Raw genomic sequence first — 27,301 nt, forward strand, 5'->3', positions numbered from 1 at the left:
GTAAGTACAGCGGGGAAAAAGAAGGCAGGGAGGAGGACAGGGAGGTTTGCAGTTTTAAATAGAAAGATCAGAGAAGGTCTCACCAAGAAATCATTTCACTGTGGCCTTGCAATGATCCCACACAGGCCAGAACGTGATTCCCAAATCACAGATAAGGAGGGATAGGGTTTCAGGATAACTCTCAAGTCCACGCATGTCAATACAACCAGCGCAACTGGATTCTTGCCCAGGGCCTCCCGTCTCCCTCGTGCCCTCTCCCCTAACTCTACCAAGGGGTACTAGCAGCCCTTTTGCAGAGGAAGAAACTGAAACCACAAACCCAGACCCTCAAGAGTGCACCAGGGTGAGGGACAGCGGTGGGGGGCTAGAGTTCAGCCCCAGAGCTGCCCTCTGGACCTATCTCTTGGCAAAGCCCACATCCACTACCCTAGGCTTCAGTCTCCAGCTTCAGCTCTGGGTTTGTTGAAACTCAATCCTCCTCTTCGCTGACTCCGTGTCCTCCCAGAATCCTCCTCCCTTTCCCAGAGCCCCTGTGGCTCTCTATCTCAGGTCTTTTGAGCCCCAAATTGTCCAACCCACCTTTGTTCTGCCTCCTCAATTAACTTCTGGCTTATCACTAAGCCCACATTTGCATGAAACTACAAAAGGCATCTTGCATATGGCCAAGGGCGGACAGTCAGAATATACATGTAGGGTCCAGGTGTGGTGGCTGACACGTGTAATCCCAGCACTTTGGGAGGCCAAGGCAGGAGGACTGCTTGAGCCCAGGATTTCAAGACCAGCCTGGGGAACATGGCGAAATCCTGTCTCTACAAAAATTAGCCAGGCATGGTGGCACACACCTGTAGGCCCAGCCACTCAGGAGGCTGAGACTGGAGGATCGCTTCAGCCCAGGAGGTCTAGGCTGCAGTGATCCGAGATTGCGCCACTGCACTCCAGCCTAGGAGACTTCTCACTGTGCTTTCCCATCTGCCTGTATTTGGTAATCTCCCAAGTCCCAGTCTAATCTTCTTCTTCTTCTTTTTTTTTTTTTTTTTTTGAGACAAGAGTTTTACTTTTGTCACCCAGGCCAGAGTGAAATGGCGCGATCTCGGCTCACTGCAAACTCCACCTCCAAGGTTCAGGCGATTCTCCTGCCTCAGCCTCCCGAGTAGCCAGGATTACAGGCGCCCACCACCACACCTGGCTAATTTTTGTATTATTAGTAGAGATGGGCGGTTTCACCATGTTGGCCAGGCTGATCTCGAACTCCTGACCTCAGGTAATCCACCCACCTCAGCCTCCCAAAGTGCTGGGATTACAGGCGTGAGCCACCGTGCCCAGACCCAGTCTAATCTTCTGAATAGTGTGGCGTGGTGGAAAGACCTTGGTCTTGTGGGAAGTGGACCTGGGGTTAAGTCCTGGCTGTGTAGCTTTGAAAGCAACTTTGGGGCTTCAGGTTCCTTATCCATAAAACAAGGTTGGTCATCCTCACCTTGCAGGGTTGTTTTACAGATAAAATGCAGTGGAGAGCATCCGTTAAAAGTTAAAATTCAACAGAGAGTGTATTTGGAAAGCAGAGCCCGGCAGATAATCATCAAGAATCTACCAAACTGAAAGGAGATGTCTGTATAGTGGTGAAACAACTGTCACCAGCAGAATGACAGCTGCATTCACTGTGCTCCTACACTTTGAGGTAGGTACTCTTAGTATCATTCACATTTTATGAAGAGGAAAAAAGCACAGAAAGGTTAAGTAACTTGCCTGAGGTCACACAGCAGACCTGCAGCAGAGCTGCTCAATTCTGAGCCCAAATTGTCCAACTCCAAACTACAAGCTCTTAACCCATATGTTAGGGTAAGTAAACGGTGGCTTTCCATGTTGAAAGAACTGCTCCATGATACATAGCGTTAAGTGCTGACCCAGGAGGGGCTGGTGGGCAGCCCCACTCCAAAGCTTGTGCTCCCCACCACGGTATCACAACAAACTGAAAGGGACTCTAGGAATACTCTAACCCAACACCTTCATCTTTTTCTCCAAGAGAAGCCTGAGGTCCAGAGAGGTAGCATGACCTGCCCAAAGTCACACAGCCAATTAGTTGAAGAATCAGGACAGGCACCCTGGTGTCCTGACTCCAGAACCCTATGCCATCACTGAGTGTCACCTTGACCATGAGGCATGGTCAGGGGAGGAGTCTTGAGGATGTGCTGAAGTGTTTCAGCAGAAGTGGAGGGAAGGAAGTCTAAGCTGCTGGAACAGCCCATGCCGAGGTCCAGAGGCCGTGAACGTCTTTCCTGGAGAACAGGGAGCTGTAAGGTACACGCAGAGGTTTGGGTGGGGCAGAGAATGAGGCTGCTTTCTCATATTGAATATTTGCTTTCAGCTCTTTTATTTTTTACACTCTCTCATTCTACTTTATGTTGCTAATGTTTTTCCTTATTTCTCTTGTTTCCTTATTTCTCATGTTTCTGATGTTTATTTAAAATATTGGTCTTGGGCTGGGCACAGTAGCGCACGCCTGTAATCCCAGCACTTTAGGAGGCTGAGGCAGGCGGATCACATGAGGTCAGGAGTTCGAGATCAGCCTGGCCAACATGGTGAAACCCCATCTCTACAAAAATACAAAAATTAGCAGGGCATGATGGCAGGTTCCTGTAATCCCAGCTACTCGGGAGGCTCAGGTGGGAGAATCGCTTGAACCCGGGAGGCAGAGGTTGCAGCAAGCTGAGATCACACCATTGCACTCCAGCCTGGGTGACAAAGCAAGACTCCATTTCAAAAAATAAAAAATTTAAAAAAAAATCTTGGTCTTTTTATTCTAATACCACTGACTCCGGGTTGTCTCTAATCAGTTTATGGTTTTACTTTTGAATTCATTGTGCTCTGGCTGGTGGTGGGACAGGGGATCGGGGAATCCACATGCTCCTTGCCCCAACAGAGAGAGAAGACATATGGCTCCTGGGTCCTCCTTCTCAACATCAATCCCAAGTAATGACAGAACAAAATACCACTAAGCCTAGGCAACAATGGGGAAACAGAATCTCCTGGGAGATGGAAGAGAGTTTAAACTGGTGTGTGTAGAGTGGCGGGGAGGGGTTGCTGCAGCCAGGAGAAAAGGCAGGGCATGGTCTTTAGGGTGGAGAGAATGTTACAGAAAAGAAAACAGGTTTGAGTTCTCCTCTTGCCTCTCTGTTCCAAGCCCAGGCCCCTATACACACACCCACTGTCCTGGAACAACTAAGGTCAGAGCTGAGTGCGGGGTTGGAGTTCAGCCCCACAGCCACCCTCTGGACCTGCCTCCTGGCAAAGCCCACATCTGCTACGCTAGACCTCAGTCTCCAGCTTCAGCTCTGGGCTTGTTGAAACTCCATCCTCCTCTCTGCTGACTCCGTGTCCTCCCAGAATCCTCCTCCCTTTCCCAGAGCCCCTTTGGCTCTCTATCCCAGGACCTGTGAGCCCCAAATTGTCCAACCCACCTTTGTTCTGCCCCTCAATTAACTTATGGCTTATCACTAAGCCCACATTTGCATGAAACCCACAAAAAGTATCTTGCATAAAGCAGCCCAGGCGGACGGCACAAGTGTCTACTGAGATAAAGTCAAAGCATGGGCTGGGCCATAATTCCAGCACTTTGGGAGCCAAGGCAGGAGGACCGCTTGAGCCCAGGACCTTGAGACAGCCTGGGCAACAAAGTGAGACCCTGTCTCTTACAAAAAAATCAAAAAATTGGCCGGGTGCCATGGCTCACACCTGTAATCCCGCACTTTGGGAGGCCAAGGCGGGTGGATCACTTGAGGCCAGGAGTTCGAGACCAGCCTGGCCAACATGGTAAAACCCCATCTCATCTCTACTAAAAATACAAAAATTAGCCAGGTGTGGTGGTGGGTGCCTGTAATCCCAGCTACTCGGGAGGCTGAGGCACGAGAATTGCTTGAACCTGAGAGACAGAGGTTGAGCCAAGATTGCACCACTGCACTCCAGCCTGGGTGACAGAGCAAGACTCTGTCTCCAAAAATAAATAAATAAATAAATAAATGATCTGGATGTGGTGGTGCATGCCTGTGGTCCCAGCTACTTAGGAGACTGAGGCGGGAGGTGTGCTTGAACCCAGGATGTCGAGGCTCCAGTGAGCCATGTTCGTGCCACTGCTCTCCAGTCTGGGTAACAGGGTGAGACCATGTCTCAAAAAAAAAAAAAAAAAAAATTCAAAGCTTGCCAGCAAACAATGTGGAACTGCAGGAATTGGGAGGGGACCGACAGTCACTACAGGGGGCCTCTACAGTCACTCCACCAGCCCTTCCTTTCCAGACCCCAGTCTGAAGAATTCTGACCTAGGCATATAGCCCCTTCTCCTCACTGTTTCTCCCTGGGGTCTGAAAGAGAGGCCCAATCCTGTGGAGTGAGTCACTGGGGGAGGGAGAATGGTGATGTCAAACCTAGTGAGAAACCAAGTGGTTCTGATGTCCAGGGATTCCCGTCCTGGCAATGTCGTCTCCTTGGACTCATTGGAACTGGGCGACTAGGGTCAGCCTTAGACTCTTACCAAAGACACAGCACCAAACAGAATAGCTGAAATCCCCCACGGAGTAAGCTCACAAGTTAAAGAACAGAGTATCCAAGGAGCACAATGACTTCAAAAGAAACCCAAACTGATTAGAGATACCGCTGGAATCAGCCGTATTAGATCAGATTTACTGAGAATTTAAAATAAGCAAAAATCGTAATTGCCTAGGTTTAGTGATGTTTTGCTTTTCAGTATTTGGGACTGATTTGAGAGGGAGGATCCAGGAGCCAGACGTTTTCCCTCGCTGCTAGTTTTAAGGGCAAGAAGTGCATGGCTCCCCGAATCCCACCCCACGCCACTACCAGCCATAGCACAATGAATTCTAAAGAAAAACCATTAACAGGACCAGATGCGGTGGCTCACACCTGTAATCCCAGCACTCTAGGAAGCCAAGGTGGGTGGATTACTTGAGCCCAAGAGTTTGAGACCAGCCTGGGCAACACAATGAAACTCCATCTCTACAAAAAATACAAAAAAAATTAGCTGGCCGTGGTGGTGCACACCTATAGTCCCAGTCACTCAGGAGGCTGAAGTGGGAGGATCACTTGAGCTCGGGAGGTCGAGGCTGCAGTGAGCAGAGATCACGCCACTGCACTCCAGCCTGGGCAACAGAGGAGACCCTGTCTCAAAAAAATGAAACAAAATGAAACAAACAAAAAGTCTCCATAAACTGTGAGAAACATGCAAAAGAAATGAGCAAAGATGTTAGCAAAACAGAAAGAGGAATGGTTAAAAGACCCCAGTGGAAACACTCTATGTGAAAAACCAGTTGAAATAACAAACACATAAGTGGAATAAATTACAGAGTGGATCCAGCTGCTGAACGATGGAGGCGAGAGCTAAGTTATTAGCTTGAGGACGCTTCCAGGAGGAAGCAGGGAAGGATTAAGAAACAGAAAATTGGCCAGGCTTGGTGGCTCATGACTGGAATTCCAACACTTTGGAAGGTCCAGGAAACATGGCAAGAACCTCATCTCTACAAAAAAAATTATTTTTTAATTAGCCAAGTGTGGTGTGCACCTGTGGTCCCTGCTATTTGGGAGGCTGGGGTGGGAGCATTGCTTAAGGCCAGGGGGTTGAGACTGAAGTAAGCCATGTTCATGCCACTGCACTCCAGCCTGGGTGACAAAGTAAGACCCTGTCTCAGAAAAAAAAAAAGAAACAGAACATTGAAAGAAAAGTTAAAAGAACATTAACCCCAATCTTACTGCATTAATTTGAGATTAACCATAAACCTAATTGTAAGTCAGAATCACAAAGCTTCTAGAAGAAAATATAAAAGGATATCTTCATGACTTTGGGGTAGGCAAAGAATACTGACTCCATAATATTTTCTTTTTTTTTTTTTGAGATGGAGTCTCGCTCTTGTCACCCAGGCTGGAGTGCAGTGGCGTAATCTTGGCCCACTGCAACCTCCACCTCCTGGGTTCAAGCAATTCTCTGCCTCAGCCTCCCGAGTAGGTGGGATTACGGGTGCCCACCACCACACCCAGCTAATTTTTGTACTTTTAGTAGAGATGGGGTTTCGCCATGTTGACCAGGCTGGTCTCGAACTCCTGACCTCAGGTGATCCTCCCACCTCGGCCTCCCAAAGTGCTGGGATTATAGGTGTGAGCCACGACGCCCGGCCCTGACTCCATAATATTTTCATGACTTTGGGTTAGGCAAAGAATACTAATTCCATAAAAGAAAAAAAAGGTAAATTGGACTTCATCAAAATTGAAAACCTCTTGTTATCAAAAGATATCATTAAGAAACTGAATAGGTCGGCCGGGAGCGGAGGCTCACGCCTGTAATCCCAGCACTTTGGGAGGTCGAGGTGGGTGGATCACAAGGTCAGGAGTCCGAGACCAGTCTGGCCAATATGGTGAAATCTCATCTCTACTAAAAATACAAAAAAAAATTAGGCAGGCATGGTGGCACATGCCCGTAATCCCAGCTACTTGGGAGGCTGAGGCAGAAGAATTGCTTGAATCCAGGAGGCAGAGGTTGCGGTGAGCCGAGATCGCGCCACTGCACTCCAGCCTGGGTGACAGAGCGAGATTCCGCCTCAAAAAAAAAAAAAAAAGAAACTGAATAGGTCAGGCATGTAATCTCATGCCTGAATAGGTCACTCCTGTAAATCTCAGCACCTTGGGAGGCCACGGCAGGAGGATCATTTAAGCCCAGGAGTTCGAGACCAGCCTGGGCAACATAAGGAAACCCCATCTCTACAAAAAATACAAAAATTACCTGGGCGTGGTGTTGTGCACCTGCAGTCCCAGCTACTTAGGGGGCTGAGGTGGGAGGATCACTTTATTTGGGGAGGTTGAGGCTGTATGAGCAGTGATTGTGCCACTATACTCCAGCCTGGGCGACAGAGCAAGACTGTCTCAAAAAAAACAAAAAAACAAACAAACAAAAACCACGTACATACAATGAAAACATCCTAAAGGTTTAGCAAAAAACAGAACACTTACAAATGGAATAAATGTCGAATTGACCAAACTACAGAAGGAAAAAAAGATTGAGCTGGGAATTTTCTATCCAGCTAAACAGCCATTCAAATGTTAAAGGCTGGCCGGGCATGGTGGTCATGCCTATAATCCTAGCACTTTGGGAGGCCGAGGTGAACGGATCACTTCAGGTCGGGAGTTTGAGACCAGCCTAGCCAACAAGGTAAAACCTTTTCCCTACTGAAAATACAAAAATTAGCCAGGTGTGGTGGCAGGTGCCACTAATCCCAGCTATTCAGGAAGCTGAGGCAGGAGAATCGCCTAAACCCAGGAGGCAGAGCTTGTGGTGAGCCAAGATCACACCACCACACTTGAGCCTGAGCAACAGAGCCAAAACTCCACCTCAAAAAAAAAAAAAAAAGTTAAAGGCTAATAAAAGTTACAGCATCAAGGGCTCAGGTTTGTACAAAAAGACAGCCCCTTGCCCCCTCCAAAAAAAGAATCAAATAATTTTAAAGGAATGATTTAATTAGGAGCAAATTCCACAGATTGTATTCAAGATATCTGAAGACTGAGCAAATAATTTAGTAAAGTTTAGTTTTTCAAAACAAATTCAAGTTCAAAGAAAAGAACAAGAACGGCCGGGCGTGGTGGCTCACACCTGTAATCCCAGCACTTTGGGTGGCTGAGGCAGGCAGATCACCTGAGGTCGGGAGTTCGAGACCAGCCTGACCAACACGGAGAAACCCCGTCTCTACTAAAAATACGAAATTAGCTGGGTGTGGTGGTGCATGCCTGTAATCCCAGCTACTCGGGAGGCTGAGGCAGGAGAATCGTTGAACCTAGGAGATCGAGGTTGTGGAGAGCTGAGATCGCACCATTGCACTCCAGCCTGGGCAACAAGAGTGAAACTCCATCTCAAGAAAGAAAAGAAAAGAAAAGAAAAGAAAAGAACAAGAATAACATAGATCTGTAACTCAGAATTAGACAATTTTTAAAAAATCTAGACAATTTTCATGTGACATCATGGGGGCTGAGGGGAGCATGTCAGTGAAGGGTGTGGAAACTGAAGAGAGGCAGGGGAGCAAGGGACATGAGAAAATGCTAATCTTGTCTTTGTAGGGAAAAGCCACAGATAATTTTTTAAAGTGATAAAACAGAAAAAGCAGAACAAATTGAAATAAAAATGTAGGATGGTAGAAACAAAACACATAAACACACTTTCTTTTCAGGAACATGCAAACATTTAAATAATTCATCACCTACCAGGCCAAAAAGTAAGTCTCACAGTTCAAATAATAAGTTTTCACATAGACCACATCCTGTGACCATCAATCAAGTGAGAAGCTAAGCGTTTACAAGTATAAATCATTACCCCTACACTTAGAAATGAAAAAAAATCCCTAAAAATTTCAAGGATCAAAGAAAAGTCATAGTAGAAATTTAAAATTACTTAGAACTGAATGATTAAAAACACCACATATCAAAAATTATATAATGCAGCAAAAAAGGTTAAAAATTAATAAAGTAGGCCGGGCGCGGTAGCTCCCACCTGCAATCCCAGCACTTTGGGAGGCCGAGGCAGGCAGATCACCTGAGGTCAGGAGTTTGAGACCAGCCTGGCCAACATGGTGAAACCCCATCTCTACTAAAAATACAAAAATTAGCCAGGTATAGTGGTGCATGCCTGTAGTCCCAGCTACTCCAGAGGCTGACGCAGGAGAATAGCTTGAACCTGGGAGGCGGAGGTTGCAGTGAGCCGAGATGGCGCTATGGCACTCCAGCCTGGGAGACAGAGACTCCATCTCAAAAAAAATAAATAAATGAAATCTGCTGTCTCCAGAAATCCTTTGTGGCCATTCTGCCCAAGGCTTAGCTAGGTGGCCTCTGATGCTTTCCCTCATCCTCTACCACCTAGGGCTCTGTGGGGGGGTCTGCTTACAAGACCATTTCTGTACACACTCTTTTTGTTCGTTTGTTTGAGACAGAGTTTTGCTCTTGTTGCCCAGGCTGGAGTGCAATGGTGCCATCTCGGCTCACTGCCACCTCTGCCTCCCAGGTTCAAGCAATTCTCCTGCCTCAGCCTCCGGAGTAGCTGGGATTACAGGCACGCGCCACCATGCCCGGCTAATTTTTGTATTTTTAGTAGAGACGAGGTTTCACCATGTTGGTCAGGCTGGTCTCGAACTCCTGACCTCAGGTGATCCACTGGCCTTGGCCTCCCAAAATGCTGGGACTACAGGCGTGAGCCGCGGAGCCCAGCCTACACACACTCTTTGAAGGCAAAAACCAGGGCAGATCCATCTGTGATTCCAGCACCTAACCCTGGGCCTCACAGGCAGTTGGGCTAATGAGATGTTTTTTGAATCAGTGAATGTCCTCCCGCACCTGTCTTTCCCCTTCTTGACTGGCTTCCTCCTCTCTCCACCCTGACAAGTGCCAAGACGCCAGCACCCAGGTGAGCACGCCAGGAGAGGCCACTCCATCAGGAATTTCCTGAGCAGGGGCAGCCTTTTTCTTCCTCCACTCAGCTTTCTCCAGGTAGACGGGACAAAGCCCAAGACAAGCGCTGCCTCCATCACAGGAATAGTCTGGGGCCTGGCCCAGCCAAGTCTATGGGCCATGCATTTTTCCTGTATTTTACCCTCGGTGGCTGGAGCGTGTGGCGGGATGAGGAGGTTGGCAGGCTTGCCTCAGTGCCCCAACTAGGGGCCTTGCCCAGCTGAGCTCCGTTTGGCCAGAGGCCAGCTGGGAAACACTTGATTATTCAAATCATGTGGCCGCCCAAGAGGAAAGCATCCGTTTCCTCCAAGAGGGGGAAGTGGGGCAGGCAGGCCAGCCCAGGGATTTGGGTGTTGAAAAGGGAAATTTCAGAACAAAGTTCTCACACAAACCAGCACTCTGAGATTCACTGCCCCAGGAAGACTCTGGAAGCCTCAGATAGAAACTCAGGAGGGTCAGGCTCGAGGCCAGAGCCCTGGAGTGAGGCCTGGACCAATCCCCCACTTACGTTTCTGAGTTAGCAGAGGCCTCAGCCAGGCTAATTGCTCTGGCCTCCCCCTGACCCTGGTCCTGGAGACACCAGGACTGCCCCGCCATGCCCCTTCGCCTGTCCTTCCCTTCCCCCAGGAATCGCGCAGGGGATAGATAAACTCCGCACTCCTAAGCTCAGGGAGCTGGAGCCTCGGAGCCTCCCAGCAAGTGTCACACAGTCTGTTGCTGCTATTTGCTCAAATCCTGCCTTGCTCCCCCTCCCCAGATCTGGCTCCAAAAGAACTAGCAGGTTCAAGAAGAGTGTACCCATCTGACATGCAGAGAATTATCTAGTACTCATTAAGTGAGACCGGACTCTGGAGCAAGGCTGCCCGGGTTCCAATTCTGGATTAACCCATGTATGAGCTATAGGACCTTGGGTGATCCCTTCCCTTCCTTTGTGCTTCTATTCATTTTTTTTCTTATATTTTTTATTTTTAGAGATGGGATCTTGCTATGTTGCCCAGGCTGGAGTGCGGTGGCTATTCACAGGAGCAATGATATCTCACTGCAGCCTTGAACTCCTTGGCTCAAGCAATCCTCCTGCCTCAGTCTCCCAAGTAGCTAGGACACAGGCATGTGCCACCACTCCCAGCCTGTGCTTCCATTCTTTACCTGTAAAAGCAGAGATTTGGGCCGGGCGCAGTGGCTCACGCCTGTAATTCCAGCACTTTGGGAGGCTGAGGCGGGTGGATCACGAGGTCAGGAGTTTGAGACCAGCCTGAGCAACATGGTGAAACTCCGTCTCTACTAAAAATACAAAAATTAGCCAGGTGTGGTGGCACGCGCCTGTAATCCCAGCTACTCAGTAGGCTGAGGCAGGAGAATTGCTTGAACCCGGGAGGTGGAGGTGGCAGTGAGCCGAGATCACGCCACTGCACTCCAGCCTGGGCGACAGAGCGAGACTCCATGTCAAAAAAAAAAAAAAAGCAGAGATTTGAGTATCTACCCTTTGGGGAGGTTAGATTCAGGAAATGACAACTCTTGCTATTATCAGTGAACAAATTAAGGTTTCATAAAAGAGCTAGGCCTGGATCTCTGGACCAGACAACCCCATGGCAGACACATCCCCCCTCACCAGAGCCAAGCCCTGGGTCCAAATCCCAGCTCAACCACCCACTAGCTCCGCGAGCTGCTGGGTGGTAAGTTGCTACCTCCCTGAGCCTCCTTCTGCCCCAGAGCTGTTGCAGGTCTCCCCATGTTGGAGGGTGGTTGTCCCTGTTATTGCTTGTCCTGGGCAGTACCCGGGGATTAGGGGGCTGACACATGCTGGGCTGCCCCAGGCAGGGGTGAGGTGACAGATCAGTTTCCTTTCCTGAATACCGGTCTGGGCCCAGCCTCAGGGTGTGACATAGGGGAGGCCCCTGAGGAGATGGCGATACTCCCCTCCGCCCCACGGATCATATAGCGCCAGCATGCACCCTGGCACAGGCCTGCTGCCAGTGGCCAACCTGGAGCAGAGGTACCAGGAACTACCCAGCAGGAAGCTTCACGAGTCTTTACAGAAGGAGGCAGGACAGCAAGATGCCACAGCCTGAGTGCTGGTGTTCACAACCCAGAGCTATCATTTACTAGCCATTTACTGGACAAATGAGCTTATTCCCCATTTTTGTTTTTGTTTTTTGTTTCTGAGATGGAGTCTCGCTCTGTCGCCCAGTCTGGAGTACAGTGGCGCAATCTCAGCTCGCTGCAACCTCCGCCTCCCGGGTTCAAGTGATTCTCCTGTCTCATCCTCCTGAGTACCTGTAATCCTGAGGGATTACAGGCACCTGCCACCACATCTGGCTATAATGTTTTGTATTTTTAGTAAAGATAGGGTTTCATCATGTTGGCCATGCTGGTCTCAAACTCCTGACCTCAGGTGATCCACCCACCTCGGCCTCCCAAAGTGCTGGGATTACAGGCAGGGGCCACTGCGCCCAGCCCAAATGAGCTTATTTCTGAGCCTGGCTCCCCATCCGTGAGTGGGGACAATGACAATAATATCTACCTCCTAGGGCTGATATGAGGATTAAATGATTAATGTATCTGACTTGCTTGAACAGTGCCTGCCACTCAGTTAATATGAGCTGTTACTGTTACAATGATTTATGACCGCTGTCATTTCTTCTCTAAAGTCCCCCAGCACCGAGTTTCCTCCAGCAGATTCGGGGCTCCCTCCTGCCAGCTTCTGCTCAGATCATGATTGGCGCCTATCCCACAGATGGTGATCAGAAGACCTATTGTGTGCCCGACACTGGACGAGGCATTTTATAGTCAGGGACAACATGACCGCTTGACTCACCTACTACTGTTCCCGTTGGTTCTGAGCCTAGGATCTGGGGCGTGAGGTGTGTGTTATGGGAGGAGGCTGGTAGGGGAGGTGGTTCCCATATTATGTTATTTGGAACACACATGTCCTGGGAGATATTAAAATATTTGCACGTGACACCAACCAGGTGACCTAGGAGACATGAACTTAATCTCCTGAGCCTCAGGTGCAAGGATAAATGAAAAAATACATGTGAGCTGCTTAGAACACAGCCTGGTTCATGATATATTTTAAACAAACCTGGCCGGGTGCAGTGGCTCACGCCTGTAATCCCAGCACTTTGGGAGGCCGAGGCGGGCGGATCATGAAGTCAGGAGATGGAGACCATCCTGGCTAACATGGTGAAACCCTGTCTCTACTAAAAAATACAACAAAAATTAGCTGGGCGTGGTGGTGTGTGCCTGTAGTCCCAGCTACTGGGGAGGTTGAGGCAGGAGAATGGCGTGAACCCGGGAGGTGGAGCTTGTAGTGAGCCGAGATTGCGCCACTGCACTCCAGCCTGGGCGACAGAGCGAGACTCTGTCTCAAAAAAAAAAAAAAAAACATATCGACATATGTGTTGGTTACTCCTCTGAGTACCTCTCACAGAGTCGACACATGAAACTGAGGCACAGAGGTCACGCAAGTGACCTTTCACTTAGGGACTCCCAGTCTCTAAGAAATATTAACTCTCTGCGAGTATTCATTCATTCAACAAATATGTATTAAGTGCCTACTATGCACCAGGAAGCATGGTACATGCAGATTCAGCAAATTTACAGCTATGACTATTATTATTATTAAAGAAATTAAGGCTGTTTGGGATTGGGGGTACATCTGTGAACAAAATGGACAAAGACATTGGCCAGAGGTATGACACTGGGCACCTCATACCTGAGTAAGACTAAAGGCCTGAACTGCCAACAGGAAAACTGGACCCAGAGACACTGGCTTGTCCTGCTGCCAATCACTAACCATTTACGAGCTGGTGGCATTCGTGCAAGGACACCAGTGAAGGTCTGGGGAGGGTGGCCGGGCTTCGCATTGAGTGGCTCAAGGGTCACACCCAGTGGGGCATCCCTCCCAGGCTTCCCCATGGTAACCAAGCCAGGCCAGCTGTGGAAACCCTTGCCGAGTGGGGCAGCCTTTCATGAACTCAAAAGTCATTAAATGGGCTGTTGTAATCCCAGCACTTTGGGAGGCCAAGGCAAGTGGATCACCTGAGGTCAGGAGTTTGAGACCAGCCTGGCCAACATGATGAAACCCTGTCTCTCCTAAAAATACAAAAATTAGCCAGGTGTGGTGTCGGGCGCCTGTAATCCCAGCTACTCAGGAGGCCAAGGCAGGAGAATTGCTTGAACCCGGGAGGCGCAGGTTGCAGTGAGCCGAGATCGCGCCGTTGTACTACAGCCTGGGCGACAGAGCAGACTCAGTCTCAAAAAAAAAAAAAAAAAAGTCATTAAACGCTTGCTGAAAGCAGGCATCTTATTAGGCATGGGAATTCACAAGTGACTCAGATGGGGCTCCTACCCTCCAGGAACTGAAACTCAGAGCCAGATGCTATATAGATGATCAGATTACAAAGGGTTCAAGATATCCAAAGCAAGCTCTAGAAAAACAGCTGTGATGCCAACTGGCAACACAAGCAGGGAGAGGTCGCTGCAGGGGAGGGGATGGCAGGTACGAAGGCAAAGATGAGAGAGAATGGAGACACAGCTGGGGAAAGACCTTCAGCCTGGGATCCTGACCTGAGTTTGAGGCCTGGTTTTACCATCAATTTTACCTCAGGCAAGTTGCTTGCCTCCCCAAGCCTCAGTCTCCCACTTTGCAAAATGATGTTAATACTTTATTGGGTTGCTTTGATGGTTTGGTGAGTTCATGAATAAGAAATGGCTTTCGGCCGGGCACCGTGGCTCCCAGCACTTTGGAAGGCTAAGGTGGGCGGATCACAAGGTCAGGAGATCGAGAACATCCTGGCTAACACGGTGAAACCCCGTGTCTACTATAAATACAAAAAACTAGCCGGGCGTGGTGGCACACGCCTGTAGTCCCAGCTACTCCAGAGGCTGAGGCAGGAGAATCACTTGAACCTGGGAGGCTGCAGTGAGTCAAGATCAAGCCACTGCACTCCATCCTGGGCGACAGAGCGAGACTCCGTCTCAAAAAAAAAAAAAAAGAAAAGAAAAAAGAAATGGCTTTAAAAACTGAAAAATATGCCAGGCCCCGTGGCTCACCGCCTGTTAATCCCAACATTTTGGGAAGCTGAGGTGGGAGGATTGCCTGAGCCCAGGAGTTCAAGACCAGCCTCATCAACATAAGCAAGACCTCATCTCACAAAATAAAAAATAAAAAAAAATTAGCTGGGCATGGTGGCACAAGCCTGCAGTTCCAGCTACTCGGGAGGCTGAGGCAGGAGATCACTTGAGCCCAGGAAGTCAAGGCTGCAGTCAACTATGATCGTGCCTGAACTCCAGCCTGGGTGACAGGGCAAGACCTTGTCTCAAAAAACAAACAAACAACAACAACAACAAAAAACCTGAAAAATAGAATAAGTGCCTGGAAACTGAGGTTGGCAGTGTTAAAGTGACTTGTCCAAGGTCAATGGCTGATTAAAACAGGATAGGGTGTATCTGGGTGGGATGCAGGGGGCAGCACAACCCCTGCCTCTGCTGAGCCACCACTCCTACATTCCCAGCACTGACCTCAGGTTCCCCTAGGCAATTTGTTCTAGAAGGCCTAGGGAACAGGTGGGGTACCTAATTCCTTGGTGCAGGGTTTACCGTTTATTCGCTGTGTGGTCCTGGGCCCACCACCCTCCCTCCCTGAGCCTCAATCTTCTTTTTGTTTTCTTGAAATGCAGTCTCACTCTGTCACCCAGGTTGGAGTGCAGTGGCACGATCTCTGCTCACTGCAACCTCCGCCTCCCGGATTCAAGTGATTCTCATGCCTCAGCCTCCCACATAGCTGGAATTACAGGCATACACCACCACGCCCAGCTAGTTTTTGTATTCTTAGTACAGATAGGGTTTCACCATGTTGGCCAGGCTGTTCTTGAACTCCTGACCTTAAGTGATCTGCCCGCCTTGGCCTCCCAAAGTGCTGGGATTACATGCGTGAGCCCTTGTGCCCAGCCTCTGAGCTTCAGTTTTCTCCCTTTTAAAAAGAGATGCCCTTTGCTGTGCTGCGCATGTGTAAACGTGGAAGGCTCTGCCGATGGTAAAGCACTTTCCACAGGCAAAGACGTATCGCACTCATCAATGAGAAATGATCATGGTAAGCTGAGAGAAAGACGCAGAGCCCGCGGGCCCCGCACTGAGCCTGCGGTGGAGGAAAGCAGGAGGAACTAAGCTAGACTGTACCAGGGCCCGCCCCAGGTGTGGGGTAGGAACATTTTATGAGGCACACAGCTGTGCCCATGTTCAGTCCCAAGAGAGAGGCAGGTTTCTGGGCCTCATCACTGCCTAGGCTTAAAGTAAGAGTGACGAGAAAGAGGCCAGTTTCAGCCTTTGTGAGCAAAGTGCTTTGGCGAGGCAGGGGTCTCCCTCAGCAAGGCTGGGCTACACTACAGCCCCTTTCCCTGTGTCCCATTGGATCTGAGCTGAGTAGCGCTTGTTGCATTACAAAGAAAAAGACTTGTGCAGGAAATAGGGTAGAGGACAGGCTCTCTAGTCAGATGCAACTTGATCTGTGGCAAAACCAAGTGGGGTCTTTCAGCTTCAGTGTGTTAGCATCTCAACACCTGGGATGGAGTTTGTGGGCGGGTCGGTTTTGCCACACTGTAGGGCCCAGGTGGTCCCACTGTCACAGTGAAGCCAAGTTCTAGCCCAAGTCTGGCAGAGCAGTCAGGCAGCTAGTTTTCAGGGGAGAATAAAGGGGTGGGACGGGGGACTTCAGTGGCCTATTACGGAGCCCTCTCCCCAAACCAAATTCATAGCTGAGAGCTTGGGGATGGTACAGTTACAATTTAAAGTAATTGTCTAAATTCTGTATTTGGGTATTAATGTTTAAATGGTAATCTGACAACAGTTTATAAAGTGATGTTCTGAATACTATAAAAAAAAGAAAGAGCTCAGTTTCAGGTCCTCCTAGAAAGAGTTAGGCTGCCCCCTCCCCATCCTTTGTAATAATATCCATCGTAGTAATAAGAGTTATTTATTCGGGGTTCGACAGATATGAATTCAAATCGTAGCTCCGACACTTACCAGCTGGGCAAACCCAGGCAAATTACTCTGAGTCATTCTCCTCACCTGAAAAATGGGCTGGTATAAGGATTAAATGTGTAAATGTATACAAAGCATTTCGCAGAGTGGCTTGGTGCGTAACAAGTGGTCCGTCAGTGTCGAGAACTCTTATTACTACTATGGATGTTATTACAAAGGGTGGAGAGGGGCAGGCCTAACTCTTTCCAGGAGGACCTGAAACCAGCCTCTTTCTCGTCACTCTTACTTTAAGCCTAGACAGTGATGAGGCCCAGAAACCTGCCTCTCCCTTGGGACTGAACATGGGCACAGCTCTGTGCCTCATAAAAGGTTCCTACCCCACACCTGGGGCGGGCCCTGGTACAGTCTAGCTAAGTTCCTCCAAAGACAAGGAAAAGAAGACCAAGGAGCACCGTGACACTGAACTGGGTGCCACCTGGGCCTATCCCTTCCCTACCCCCACCCACACAATGACCAAATCTAATCTGGTTCTGGGATGTCCTTTTATCTTGTGTGCCAACTCTATATTAGTTGCTAATGGCTGTCTGGAGCACTGTACTTAGAAGGAATCTGGGAAGGAAAGCAAGCAGTGGTTGACTAGTGATGTCTGATGTGGGTGCAGGGCAGGAGAGAGGAAGGAGACATGCTGGCTATTCGCCATCCACAAATCGAAAAATCCTAAGGCCTTGCCTCATTCAAATAAACCATGCGTGGTAGGGAGGGTAGCCAGAAGCTAAGAAAGGGAAAGGGACTTGGCGAAGGTCACACAGCTTGAAATGGCAGGGCTGGGATTCAAACCCAGGCCCCTCTGGGTTTCTCAGGATGCTTCCTTCTAGGCTTGTCATTTCCTATGAGGGGGTGAACAGGCTAAGAAACACTGTCTGGGAGAACAGACGCTGGTGCCCCTCCAGGTGTGTCTATGTTCTGTCTCCTCCCCCTGGGGCCTCCCACCCCCATGTCATTTGCAAACACTCACTGAAAAACAAATGTGTACCACAAGGTGCCCTGAGAGCTCTTCTCCAAACATGCAAATTTGAATCCAGATGCCAATCTGATTGGGCAACCCTGGATTTGAGTCTCACCTGTACTTTCCAAACTTTGAGAACATTACTCAATCTCTCTGAGCTTCCGTTTCCTTGTTTGCAAAATGGAAAGAATTATGAGCTCAATACAATAAGGACATTCAAAGTGATTAGCTCAGTTTCTGACACAGAGTAAGCCCTTAAATGTTCATTACAGACTGTCCCCAACTTACACTTAAGATTTTTTTCATTACGATGATGCAAAAGCTACAGTGTTCAGTGGAAACCACACCTCGAGTACCCAACCAGCCATTCTGTTTTTCACATTCAATACAGTATAGCCAAGAAATTGACATGAGATAGTCAACACTTTATTATGAAATAGGCCTCGTGTTAGATGATTTGCCCAACTGTAGGCTAATGTAACTGTTCTGAACACATTTAGGGTAAGTCAGGCTAAGCTACCATGTTTGACAGGTTAGGCGTTATATCCATTTTCTACTTATGATATTTTTCAACTTACAATTCCAGGACAAAAACCTTTGGTAAATCAAGGAGCATCTGTATAAGGATTAGGTCATGGGGAAAAGCAAAAAAACAGCATTTTCACACACAAAAAAATCACTTAGGTGATTAAGGGCTTGGACAAGCTGTTGAGAGGAACCCTGCTTATCTCTGACATCTTGATAGGCTAACAGACCTAGAATATGAATTTCTATATTGGGTGGTTTTAAGATAAATAGGGAACTGACTCTTCTAGGAAGATGGGTTATGTCATTTGCATTACGGAGAAAGCAGTAGCCTTGAATGGATGGATGGGTCACCACAGGGAACAAACATGTCTACTTCTCACTTCCCAGCTGGGGGAGTTTGTATTTCTGTTTCCTCATCTGTAATGTGGGGATAATAGCACCTGCCACCCAGCGCTGCTGTAGGACCAAATGGTAATTACAGGCAAGGCACTGAGCACCATGCCTAGTACGTGCATGTCGGGCTCATAGTCTATGGACTTTTAGTTAGCAGTGGCATGGCAGGGACCAGCGGAATGAAGCAGAGAAAGAACAGGAGCTACAGAAGAGCTCAGAAGGAGTGGAGGAGGGGAAATGGGCCTCAGATGAGACATTTTCTCACCAGAATGGCGGCAGACGGGTCAGTTAGTAACTCCTGTATGCTGAGAGACAGGTAAGTCAAGGTGGAGACAGGTGGAGACAGGTGGAGGGGGATGAGATCCTCCAAAAGGCCAGGCTGGCCAGATGCAGTGGCTCACACCTGTAATCCCAGCACTTTGGGAGGATGAGGTGGGAGGATCACTTGAGCCCAGGAGTTCGAAACCAGCCTGGGCAACATTGCAAGACCTCATCTCTACAAGTAATAAAAAAAATTAGCGGGGCGTGGTGGCGAATGCCTGTGGTCCCAGCTACTTGGGAGGTTGGGGTGGGAGGATTGCTTGAGTCCAGGCAGTCAAGGCTGCACTGTAGTGAGCCATGATCGTGCCACTGCACTCCAGCCTGGGCAACAGAGCCACTAGACCCTGTCTCAAAAAACAACAACAACAAAACAAACAAACAAAACAGACAAACAAACAAAAAAACAAGCCTGAGACACTTCAGTGACAGCCAGCAAGAGGCCTGAGAACGTCAGCCTGAGAGCTAAGTGGTACCCACCCTGTGGCTTTACTGACCTAGTAAAGGTGCACTAAAGAAGGCAAGAGGTTGACCCAACAAAAAGTCACTGGGGCCGGGTGTGGTGGCCCATGCCTGTAATCCCAGCACTTTGCGAGGCCGAGGAGGGTGGATCACCTGAGGTCAGGAGTTCAAGACCACCCTGGCAAAACCATGTCTCTACTAAAAATACAAAAATTAGCTGGGTGTGGTGGCATGTGCCTGTAATCCCAGCTACACGGGAGGCTGAGGCAGGGAATCTCTGGAACCCGGGAGGCGGAGGTTGTAGTGAGCCAAGATCGCGCCACTGCACTCCAGCCTGGGGAACAGAGCGAGACTCAGTCTAAAAAAAGGGTCACCTGGTAGATCTTTTTAAAGGGTGCACTTGTGGGCCAGGCACAATGGTTCATGCCTATAATCTCAGCACTTTCGGGGGCCAAAGTGGGTAGACTTCTTGAACCCAGGCTGAGCAACATAGCAGGGCCCCATCTCTGCAAAAATAAAATAAAGGTCACACTTCTGGTTTTTCCAGTAAAAGCAATTTGCTTCGGCCACCTAAAAACTTTTTTAAAGAACATAAAATATTTGCTGAGCTCTGCCCAGCAGTTTGCAGACCTGGCCAGGTAAAGTTCATGCACCTGAATGACAAACTGAGCTCTGGAAGGATGAAGAAGCATCTCTGAAACAAGCTGGAGTGGAGGAGGAGGGGGTGGCTTAGAAAGTCTGGAGGGTCAGGGCCTCACTACAGGGTCTCCACGGCCTTATTTCCAGAAATGACCTTCCAGCCTGTCCTCTCCTCCCTTCCCTGGGTCAAAGCAGAGAGGCATAGAGACCTAGGGGAGGAGTAATCCTAAGGTGTCTGCCCTCTGAGCCTCAGTCTCCTTAACTGCAAAATGCTGGAGGGTAGCGGGTAGGTGAGTATCAAAGGTAATGTGCGAAAGTGCCTGGTACCCAATGGTGCTCACAAAATGCCACTTCCCACATAGGGCACATTTCTGAAGTCGTCTGCAGGTGTAAGGACCAGGGGATGTGAGGTTAGTATCAGCAATCGACAATCAATCAGTCTCCCTTGTCCATCTCATAACCCCTAGAGCAGTTGATTCGTGGAGACCTAGAATCTCACATCACAGCAGCTGCCTCCAGAGCCCCCCGCATGTAACCATCAGGCTTCACAGCCTCCTGTGCTACCCTCTGGCTCAGACATGGCGATTCTAAGATGCTTGCTGCAGCCACCATGGTACCTGCCTGTCATCACCAGGCCCTGGCTCCCAGCAAAGGGGGTGGAACAGAGAGCTGTGGGTTCAGAGTGCAAGATCGTGTTTCCTGTCTGAGAAGTGCTTATGCACTGATGCACAGGGCTGTTAGGGAGCACAGGGTGAAGTGGCGCACCAATGCACAGGGCTCTTGGGGAGCAAGGGGTAAGGTGGAAGCTGTCAAGGGAGTCTCTTCCCTGCAGGGGCTGTGCAATCTTTAGAATGAAGTACCCAGCGATGCCTGTCCCCAGCTAGACCCTGGGCTCAACTCGCTGAGCCTTGACAGGTAGATGCTCTATCACCCCCAAACCTCCAGAGCCCTCAGACTCTTCCTGAGGACCACCGAAGCAGGAAGAAAGCTCCTTCGCCTAGCTGACATGTTTTGTAGATGTTGCCAGGCTATGGAAGAGGGGCTAGTGTCCACGTGTCCCATATTCTCACCCTGAGCCCCCTGAGGGCTGGCCCAAGCCCCACACAATCATCCAAGTGGAATTTGAGCCCCTCTTACATGGCCTCACCGCATCTAGCCCAGAAACCGCAAGCTCAGAAGGTAGGTAGGTAATGTCAGGGAGGCAGGTGGGCAAGTGTGAGGCAGTGGGGCGTGGTGGAGACTGTGGTAAAGTGGATGGAGCAGCTGCTAATCAGCTCCAGCCACTGTGGCCAGGCAGGGACATAGCCCCATATGGCCACATCTTCTGATCTTTCAAGAGAAGCCAGAAATCCTTATCTTTATATAAAATGAAATTGCCTGGTTTAAAAACACCAGCAACTAAATTAAAGTTGTTTAATCACCGCAAAAGTCAACAATCCCCCACCCCCTGCAGCCTTAGGAAGGCAGTTTGTGACGGATCTCCCATAACCCAGTACACAGCAGGCTATAAATATCTGAGGACCAGTTGAATACATTCGACCCATTCCAAGTCTTAGGGAAGTCTCATCTCTCCACTCCTACTCCTCAGATATATTGGTTTACAGATGAAGAATCTGAGACTCAGAGAGGGGAAGTGACTTGCCCAAGGTCACAGAGGTATTCAAGGACTTCAGCTCAGCTCTCCTGAGCTTAATATCTTTTACCACCAACCCACATCCTCTGCATCCTCCCTTAAACAATGCTTTTCAAAAAACAGATATGCTAAGAATATACTGTAGAAATGAAACACATGAAATTCAGGAGAGTGGTTGCCTTTGGAAAGATCATGTAGCTTAAGGCCAGGAGACTGAATTCCCAGTCCACTCTGCCCTAAGCAATTGTGTGACCCTGGGCAAGCCTCTTCTCCTCTCTGGGCCTCAGTCTCCCTGGTGCGCCAAGAGCCCAGTTGACCGAGCCAGCTTCTAAAGGCCTTCCAACTGAAATTCTGGGGATCTATGTCTCCTCTCTGGCCAGTACTCTGTGGCCTCAGATGAATACAAAATAGTAATAATAATAATAATAGAGAGGGCGAGTCCACACCAGCCAGGAAAGAACACTACAATTTTTTGTGAAACCTGACTCCTGGTTACTGGAATTCAGAAAGAACGATGGTAATACTTGAGCAGCTTAACCACCATCCTACAATTAAACAAAAGCACATCTGGTTTAACTTCGTCCTCATCTCCTCCCTAACCCCCTACTCTCATCTCAAATTTTACCCCTTAATTTGAGAAGTCAAATTCAATGCAAACAATTGATTTCATGCCACAGTGAGGCTGAGAATTTAAGCATGGAAAACTTTAAGCATAGAGTTTTTCTGGGAGCAATTAACGAAGTGTTGGCCGGGGGGTTGGGAGCTGGTACAAGGAGGCAGAAAAATACGGAGACTATGTTCTTCAGACACTGAGCATCATATCTTGATGTTGGGGGCCTCCTATGAGCTTGACACCCAGAGAGGTAAAGTGACTTGCCTCAGGTCACACAGCTGGCGATTGGAATCCAAGACACCAGCCCCCAAACCAGTGTTTTCCCTGCTGTGTAGGCTTTTGTGACCTAAATGTGGACTTCCCTCAGGCCCTCAGGATCACCTGGTAGGGATAAAGTTAACTGCTTTTGAAATTGCTCCACAGGAAATACGAATGTCTTAATAACATCAATGCTGGTTCAGCCCAAAGTTGGAAAACCATTTATGATCTTGCGACCCTGCAAAGTATATAATGTTAACCCATATTGCAGATGAGAAAACTGAGGCTTCGAAAGGGAAGGTGACTTGTCCAGGGTCGCATGGCAGTGCTGGGAATGAACCTCCAGTCTACTGCCCCTAACTGCCCTCTGAAAGTGAGGACATCTCCAGAAGAAAAAAAACAAATCTAACATACCACAAAGCCCAGCTCCAGCCTGCCAAGGACGACGACATGGTGCTGGGAAGCCAAGTCAGCATTCCTGTGGCCACATGGAGATTTCTGAGTGCTGGTTCTCAGCCCAGCTTGCTCACTCTCCCAGCAATGTTCTCTCAGAGCTCTGGGTTTTGTATTAAAAAGCCAAGTCAGACTGATTTCAAGGTGAGAACTCGGGCTCTGCTACTGGATCCTACTCCCTGGATTAAAAGGCCTCATATGCCCAGAGATGGGTACAGCATGGAGATTTCTAGATTTGGAATTCTAGATATGCAGGCTCCAGCCCCAGCTCCCCAGGTAGCATCTGTGTGCCTCTGGGCAACTCACTTCCCCTTTCCAAGATCATATCCAGCTTGCAGGGAATGTTGGGTATGTAAGTCATGGGACAGAACAGGGCTGAGTTTGGTCCTGAGCTAGGACACGGTGAGGCACAAGAACAGGCAGAGGGCAGGAAGCGCTGCAGAGATGATGGCTCCAGGGCTGATCTCATCACGGAGCTTTGCGCTCCCAGCCCAGGCTGTGTTTAGGATGGCGACAGAAGGTGGCATCTGAGTGTGAGCAAAGAGGGCACCATGCCACCCCACATGTGTAGCCCGACAGGATGGGAAGGGCCTGGGCAGAAGTGGGTAACAGGTTCAGAGGCAGGGTAGGCACATAACCCAACTTCCAGTCTCCGCATTGCATTTTCTGCTGAGAAGAGAGCTGAGGATAGCCAGGATTTTCTTAAGCACAGGTACCAGCTTAAACCCTTCGCAAGCATTCATCATATCTAGACCTCACCATTGGTAGGCATTATTGATCTCCACAGCTTATGGGAGGAGGCCGAGGCACAGAGAGGGAACAGAACTGATCCCAGGTCCCACAGCAAGGCTGCCTTTGCTAAAGTGAGGGCCAAAGGTTGGCCAATCCATTTTACAGGTGATTGCATCTTAATCTCCTTCCTTATGAATAGCTTGATTTCAAGTCTACACTGTGAATTCTGACAGTTTCAAAGCCTGAAAGAATTTTGTTATGCAAACATCCAATCCAGAAGAGGGCTTTTGGCTGATTTACTGTGGCATTCCCGGCACCTAGAACAGAGCTTGGCACACGGCAGATGCTTAAGTATTTGCTGAATGAAGATAGCATCTTGTTCTGGCCTCAGTTCAGTCTTATTCCTCACAATAGTCCCGAAAGGGGAATACACCCCTTTTTACAAATGGGCACATGGACCGGGATCATCACTCAGCCTAGTCTTCACCAGTTGGGATGTTGAGAAGCTGTGTCCAGGGGCCTCTTCTGAGGGAATTCACAGGTATTCAGTTAAAGAAAGAAAAAGGTGACACAGGAACAAGATGCATGGGGCCAGGGAGTGGGATGGCTGGGGCAGGACAGCGTGGGGACACCCACAGGTGGGGAGGACTAAACAGTTGGAAAGAGCAAGACTGGAGAGTGGAGGAAGAGCGGGCTGAGCCCAGGAGGAGCCGGAAGACAAAACCAAGGCTCAGCCCCCTATCTCTTAGGCAACACAGTGGGAGCAGGACGCTAGGGCTGCAGAGTTTGGAGTCTGGATTCAAACCCTGGTCCCACCACTTACTTAAATTGTCTAAGCCTCAGTTTCCCCATTTGTAAAATGAAATGATGTACATGAGATGTCAGAGCAGGTCCCTCTACGCACGGTAGGCCTTCAAAAACCAGTTGCAGTATCTACACTGAGGCTGGGACCCAACCCCTGCCTCCCTGGGCAGCTGGGCCCACCTGAGCGGTCTGACTTTTTCCCAGGGCCCAAAGCCCTTCCTGGCCCAAGAATCGCCCCCTCTTTTGATCTCAAGGATTTTCACCCTCCACCCAGAGGCCTTTGTAAAGGCCCCGCCTTCGACCCCATTATGTGTTGAAAAAGAGTCATAAGGCACAATGGGAAGTGGGGGAGGCTTTCCTCGGCCTCCTGCCTTTCTGCTGAGACCTGCGTTTAACCCTTTCTTACCAAGACTGGGCAGGGAAGCAGCCCTGGGAGGCCCACCTCGCAAAGCCCAAAGGGGGCGGCAGGCTCCTTCGGCTTCGCGGGCTCCAGAGCTTTGCCCCACAGCTGCGGTGCCCACAGTGGGTGCCCACACTTTGACACCCACGCGGATGTCCTCTGTCTCCTCCCGCCACGCCCCCCATTCCAAGCGCCTCCTGCCCTCTCCTCCTCCCAAACCAAACTGCTTTAGACCCCACCGGGTCAGGTGGGACGCCTGGGAGGGCGCCAGGCCACGAGGCCTGGGGGTTGGCAGCCCAGGTCTCTAGAGCTACGGCTAAGGAGGCACCAGGAGGGGCTCAGTCACGGGGCACCAAGGGCAGGTGCCCAGACAGAGCGCAGGGTCCCAGGCAGCGGCTCGGGAGGTAGGAGACCCTGGGACTGCAGGGCGGTCCCGAGCGCGGTCCCCTGAGTTCGCCGGCTCCGCGGGCGCCACGTCCAATCTCCTGTCCCGCCCAGAGCGCGCGCCGGGAGCTTGGGATGCGCGGGAGGACAGGGGCAGGACCAATTGCAGGGCGTCCCGAATGGGCTGCTGTGGGCGGCGTGGCGCTGGAGACCCCGGCCCTGCCATTAAAGTTCAACCACGGGGCCAGCGGAGGATGCAGAAGGGGATGGACCACGTCCGCTGGGGCCCTGGGGAACCAGGGCGCGGGGCAGCGTCGAATCCTTACCTGCGCAAAGCACTGGCGAGGGTCCGTCCAGGCACAAGCGCGTGGGAGCACGGAGCCAGGATAGCGGGCGCGGAGTGGCGGGAGCGCAACGCGGCCCGGGCCACCACCCCCGCCGCCTTATAAAGGCGGCCGCGGGGCCCGAGTGAGGCCCGGGCAGCCCGCCCCCTCCCCCGCCCCCGGCCCCAACCCCTCCCCAGCCCGGGCCCGGCCCCGCCCCCGGCCCGAGCCCCGCGCCCCGCGGGCCGGTCGTGCCACGAGGCCAGGGCGCCCCCTGCCGGGAGCGGAGCTAGGAACGGGCTGGGGTGACGCGGCCCTGGCGTCCCTCGCCCGCCCCGCACTCTCGGTCTCTCTGCCTCCGGGCTGCCCCAGCCCAGCCCTTCCTCTCTCAGGGAGCCTGGGCTCTGACCTGCTCCTTGCGCGCGTCTCCTGTTTTGTCTTTACCGTCGGCATCTTCCTTCTGCGTCTCTTGGTGGGAGTCTTTGTCTCCACCCGTCTCTTTGTCTGCCTTCCTCTCTGGCGTCTGTCTCTGTGTCTGTCAACATATCTGGCTTTCTCTGGGTCTCTGTCTTTATCCGTCTCTGCCCACGTGTCCCTGTCTCTCTGTCTCTGTCCACGTGCACCTCTGACTCTCCACCCCCACCCCCGCTTCCCTGCCCGTGGGCTGCCTCCCTGGCTACCGCAAGAAGCAGCAGAAGGGGACCTCGGAGGGGTGGCATCTGGAGGGAAACCACCCCCTAGACAGGGGCCCTTCCCTCTTTCTTTCTTTAGAGACGTAAAGGGCCCGCAGGTATCCGGCTATGTCCCAGCCAGAGCCCCAGGACATGCTCCCTGGATGCCAGAGGAGGGGCAGGCACTTCCCAGGCAGTTGAGTCAGACAGCTCGAGTTCAAAACTCTGCTCTGGTGACCTTGGCCAAGTCACTTGACCTATGTGGACCAGCCTGCCCCTCTTTAACAGGCAGACACCATCTCCCCTGGCCTCTCGCTGGTGCGAGAGTCATATGAGAGTGCTTGAAAACTACAGAGGAAACGCTAAAATCCCGGATAGATGGGAGCCAGGGACAGAGGCTGGGTGCTACAGGCCCTGCTCCCGCTCCTGGGGAACCAGCTCTGATGGAATAACCACTCCCTTTCCTCTGAGCACTGAATTCTCTGGTCAACTTCGCAGTGAGAAGTCCGCAGGCTCTGTTTGAATGCCTCCAGCGACAGAGCTCACTGACTCCTAACAGGAGGGTCTTCTCAGTGGCCCTTGGGAAAATGTCTGCCCAGAGAACCAATTTTAGCCAGGTCAGGCAACCTCTCTTCCACTCACTCCATGCCAGTCTCAGGGCCAGGCACTGTGCATGCATTAACTTCCAAAAGCTCCGTTTTCCAGAGGAGAAAACTGAGGCCCAGAGAGATCATGTGACTTCTCAGTAAGGTTGGAGCCAGAACTGGGGCCTGGTGCCAGAAACCAAGAATGTCTTTGTATTTATTTTTGTTTCTTTTGTATTTTTGGTTGATACTGTTTATTTAGAGGCGTGACATAGGTTCCCTTTTCAGATAAGTTTATGTTTTTTAAAAGTGAGTCAAAATATTGAGTAAATACTATTTATTTATGTATTTCATGGGTTGGGTGATACGGCAAAAATCATGGAGGTAGCAAATGAATGGAGTTTAGGAAATGCCATCCTCTGTAAGAAATTGCAGGTGAAAGCACCCAGCACTGGGCCTAAAACATGGGAGGGGCTCAATACTTGCTCACAAATGCCAAGGAAGGGTTTAAGGATTCCAGGAGACTTAAGATGGTATCATCATCAGTGAGCCAGGGGCAAGTCCCCAGGCATGGAAAATCTGCCTGTTGCTTGGACAGAGGCTGGGAGGCAGAGCCAGAGGGAACTGGAGGCACCCATT

General features: G+C 50.2%; 1 protein-coding gene across 5 annotated transcripts in view; it reads right to left on the reverse strand.

Annotated features, from left to right (window-relative positions):
- The window catches only part of ALPL (alkaline phosphatase, biomineralization associated), a 69,776-nt gene extending 43,832 nt beyond the window's left edge, over positions 1 to 25,944 (reverse strand). For 2 of the 5 annotated variants that reach the window (XM_054663500.2, XM_016955828.4), the window contains exon 1: positions 25,817 to 25,944. The gene's annotated coding sequence lies outside the window, so the exon portion shown is untranslated. Of the gene's footprint in view, positions 1 to 25,410; positions 25,581 to 25,816 lie in introns of those variants that run through there. The other 3 variants (XM_016955846.3, XM_016955858.3, XM_016955850.3) reach the window with 3 other exon arrangements.
- Positions 25,945 to 27,301: the final 1,357 nt, after the last annotated feature.

The sequence above is a fragment of the Pan troglodytes genome, chromosome 1, assembly GCF_028858775.2.
Source record: "Pan troglodytes isolate AG18354 chromosome 1, NHGRI_mPanTro3-v2.0_pri, whole genome shotgun sequence".
Taxonomy (NCBI): Eukaryota; Metazoa; Chordata; class Mammalia; order Primates; family Hominidae; genus Pan; species Pan troglodytes.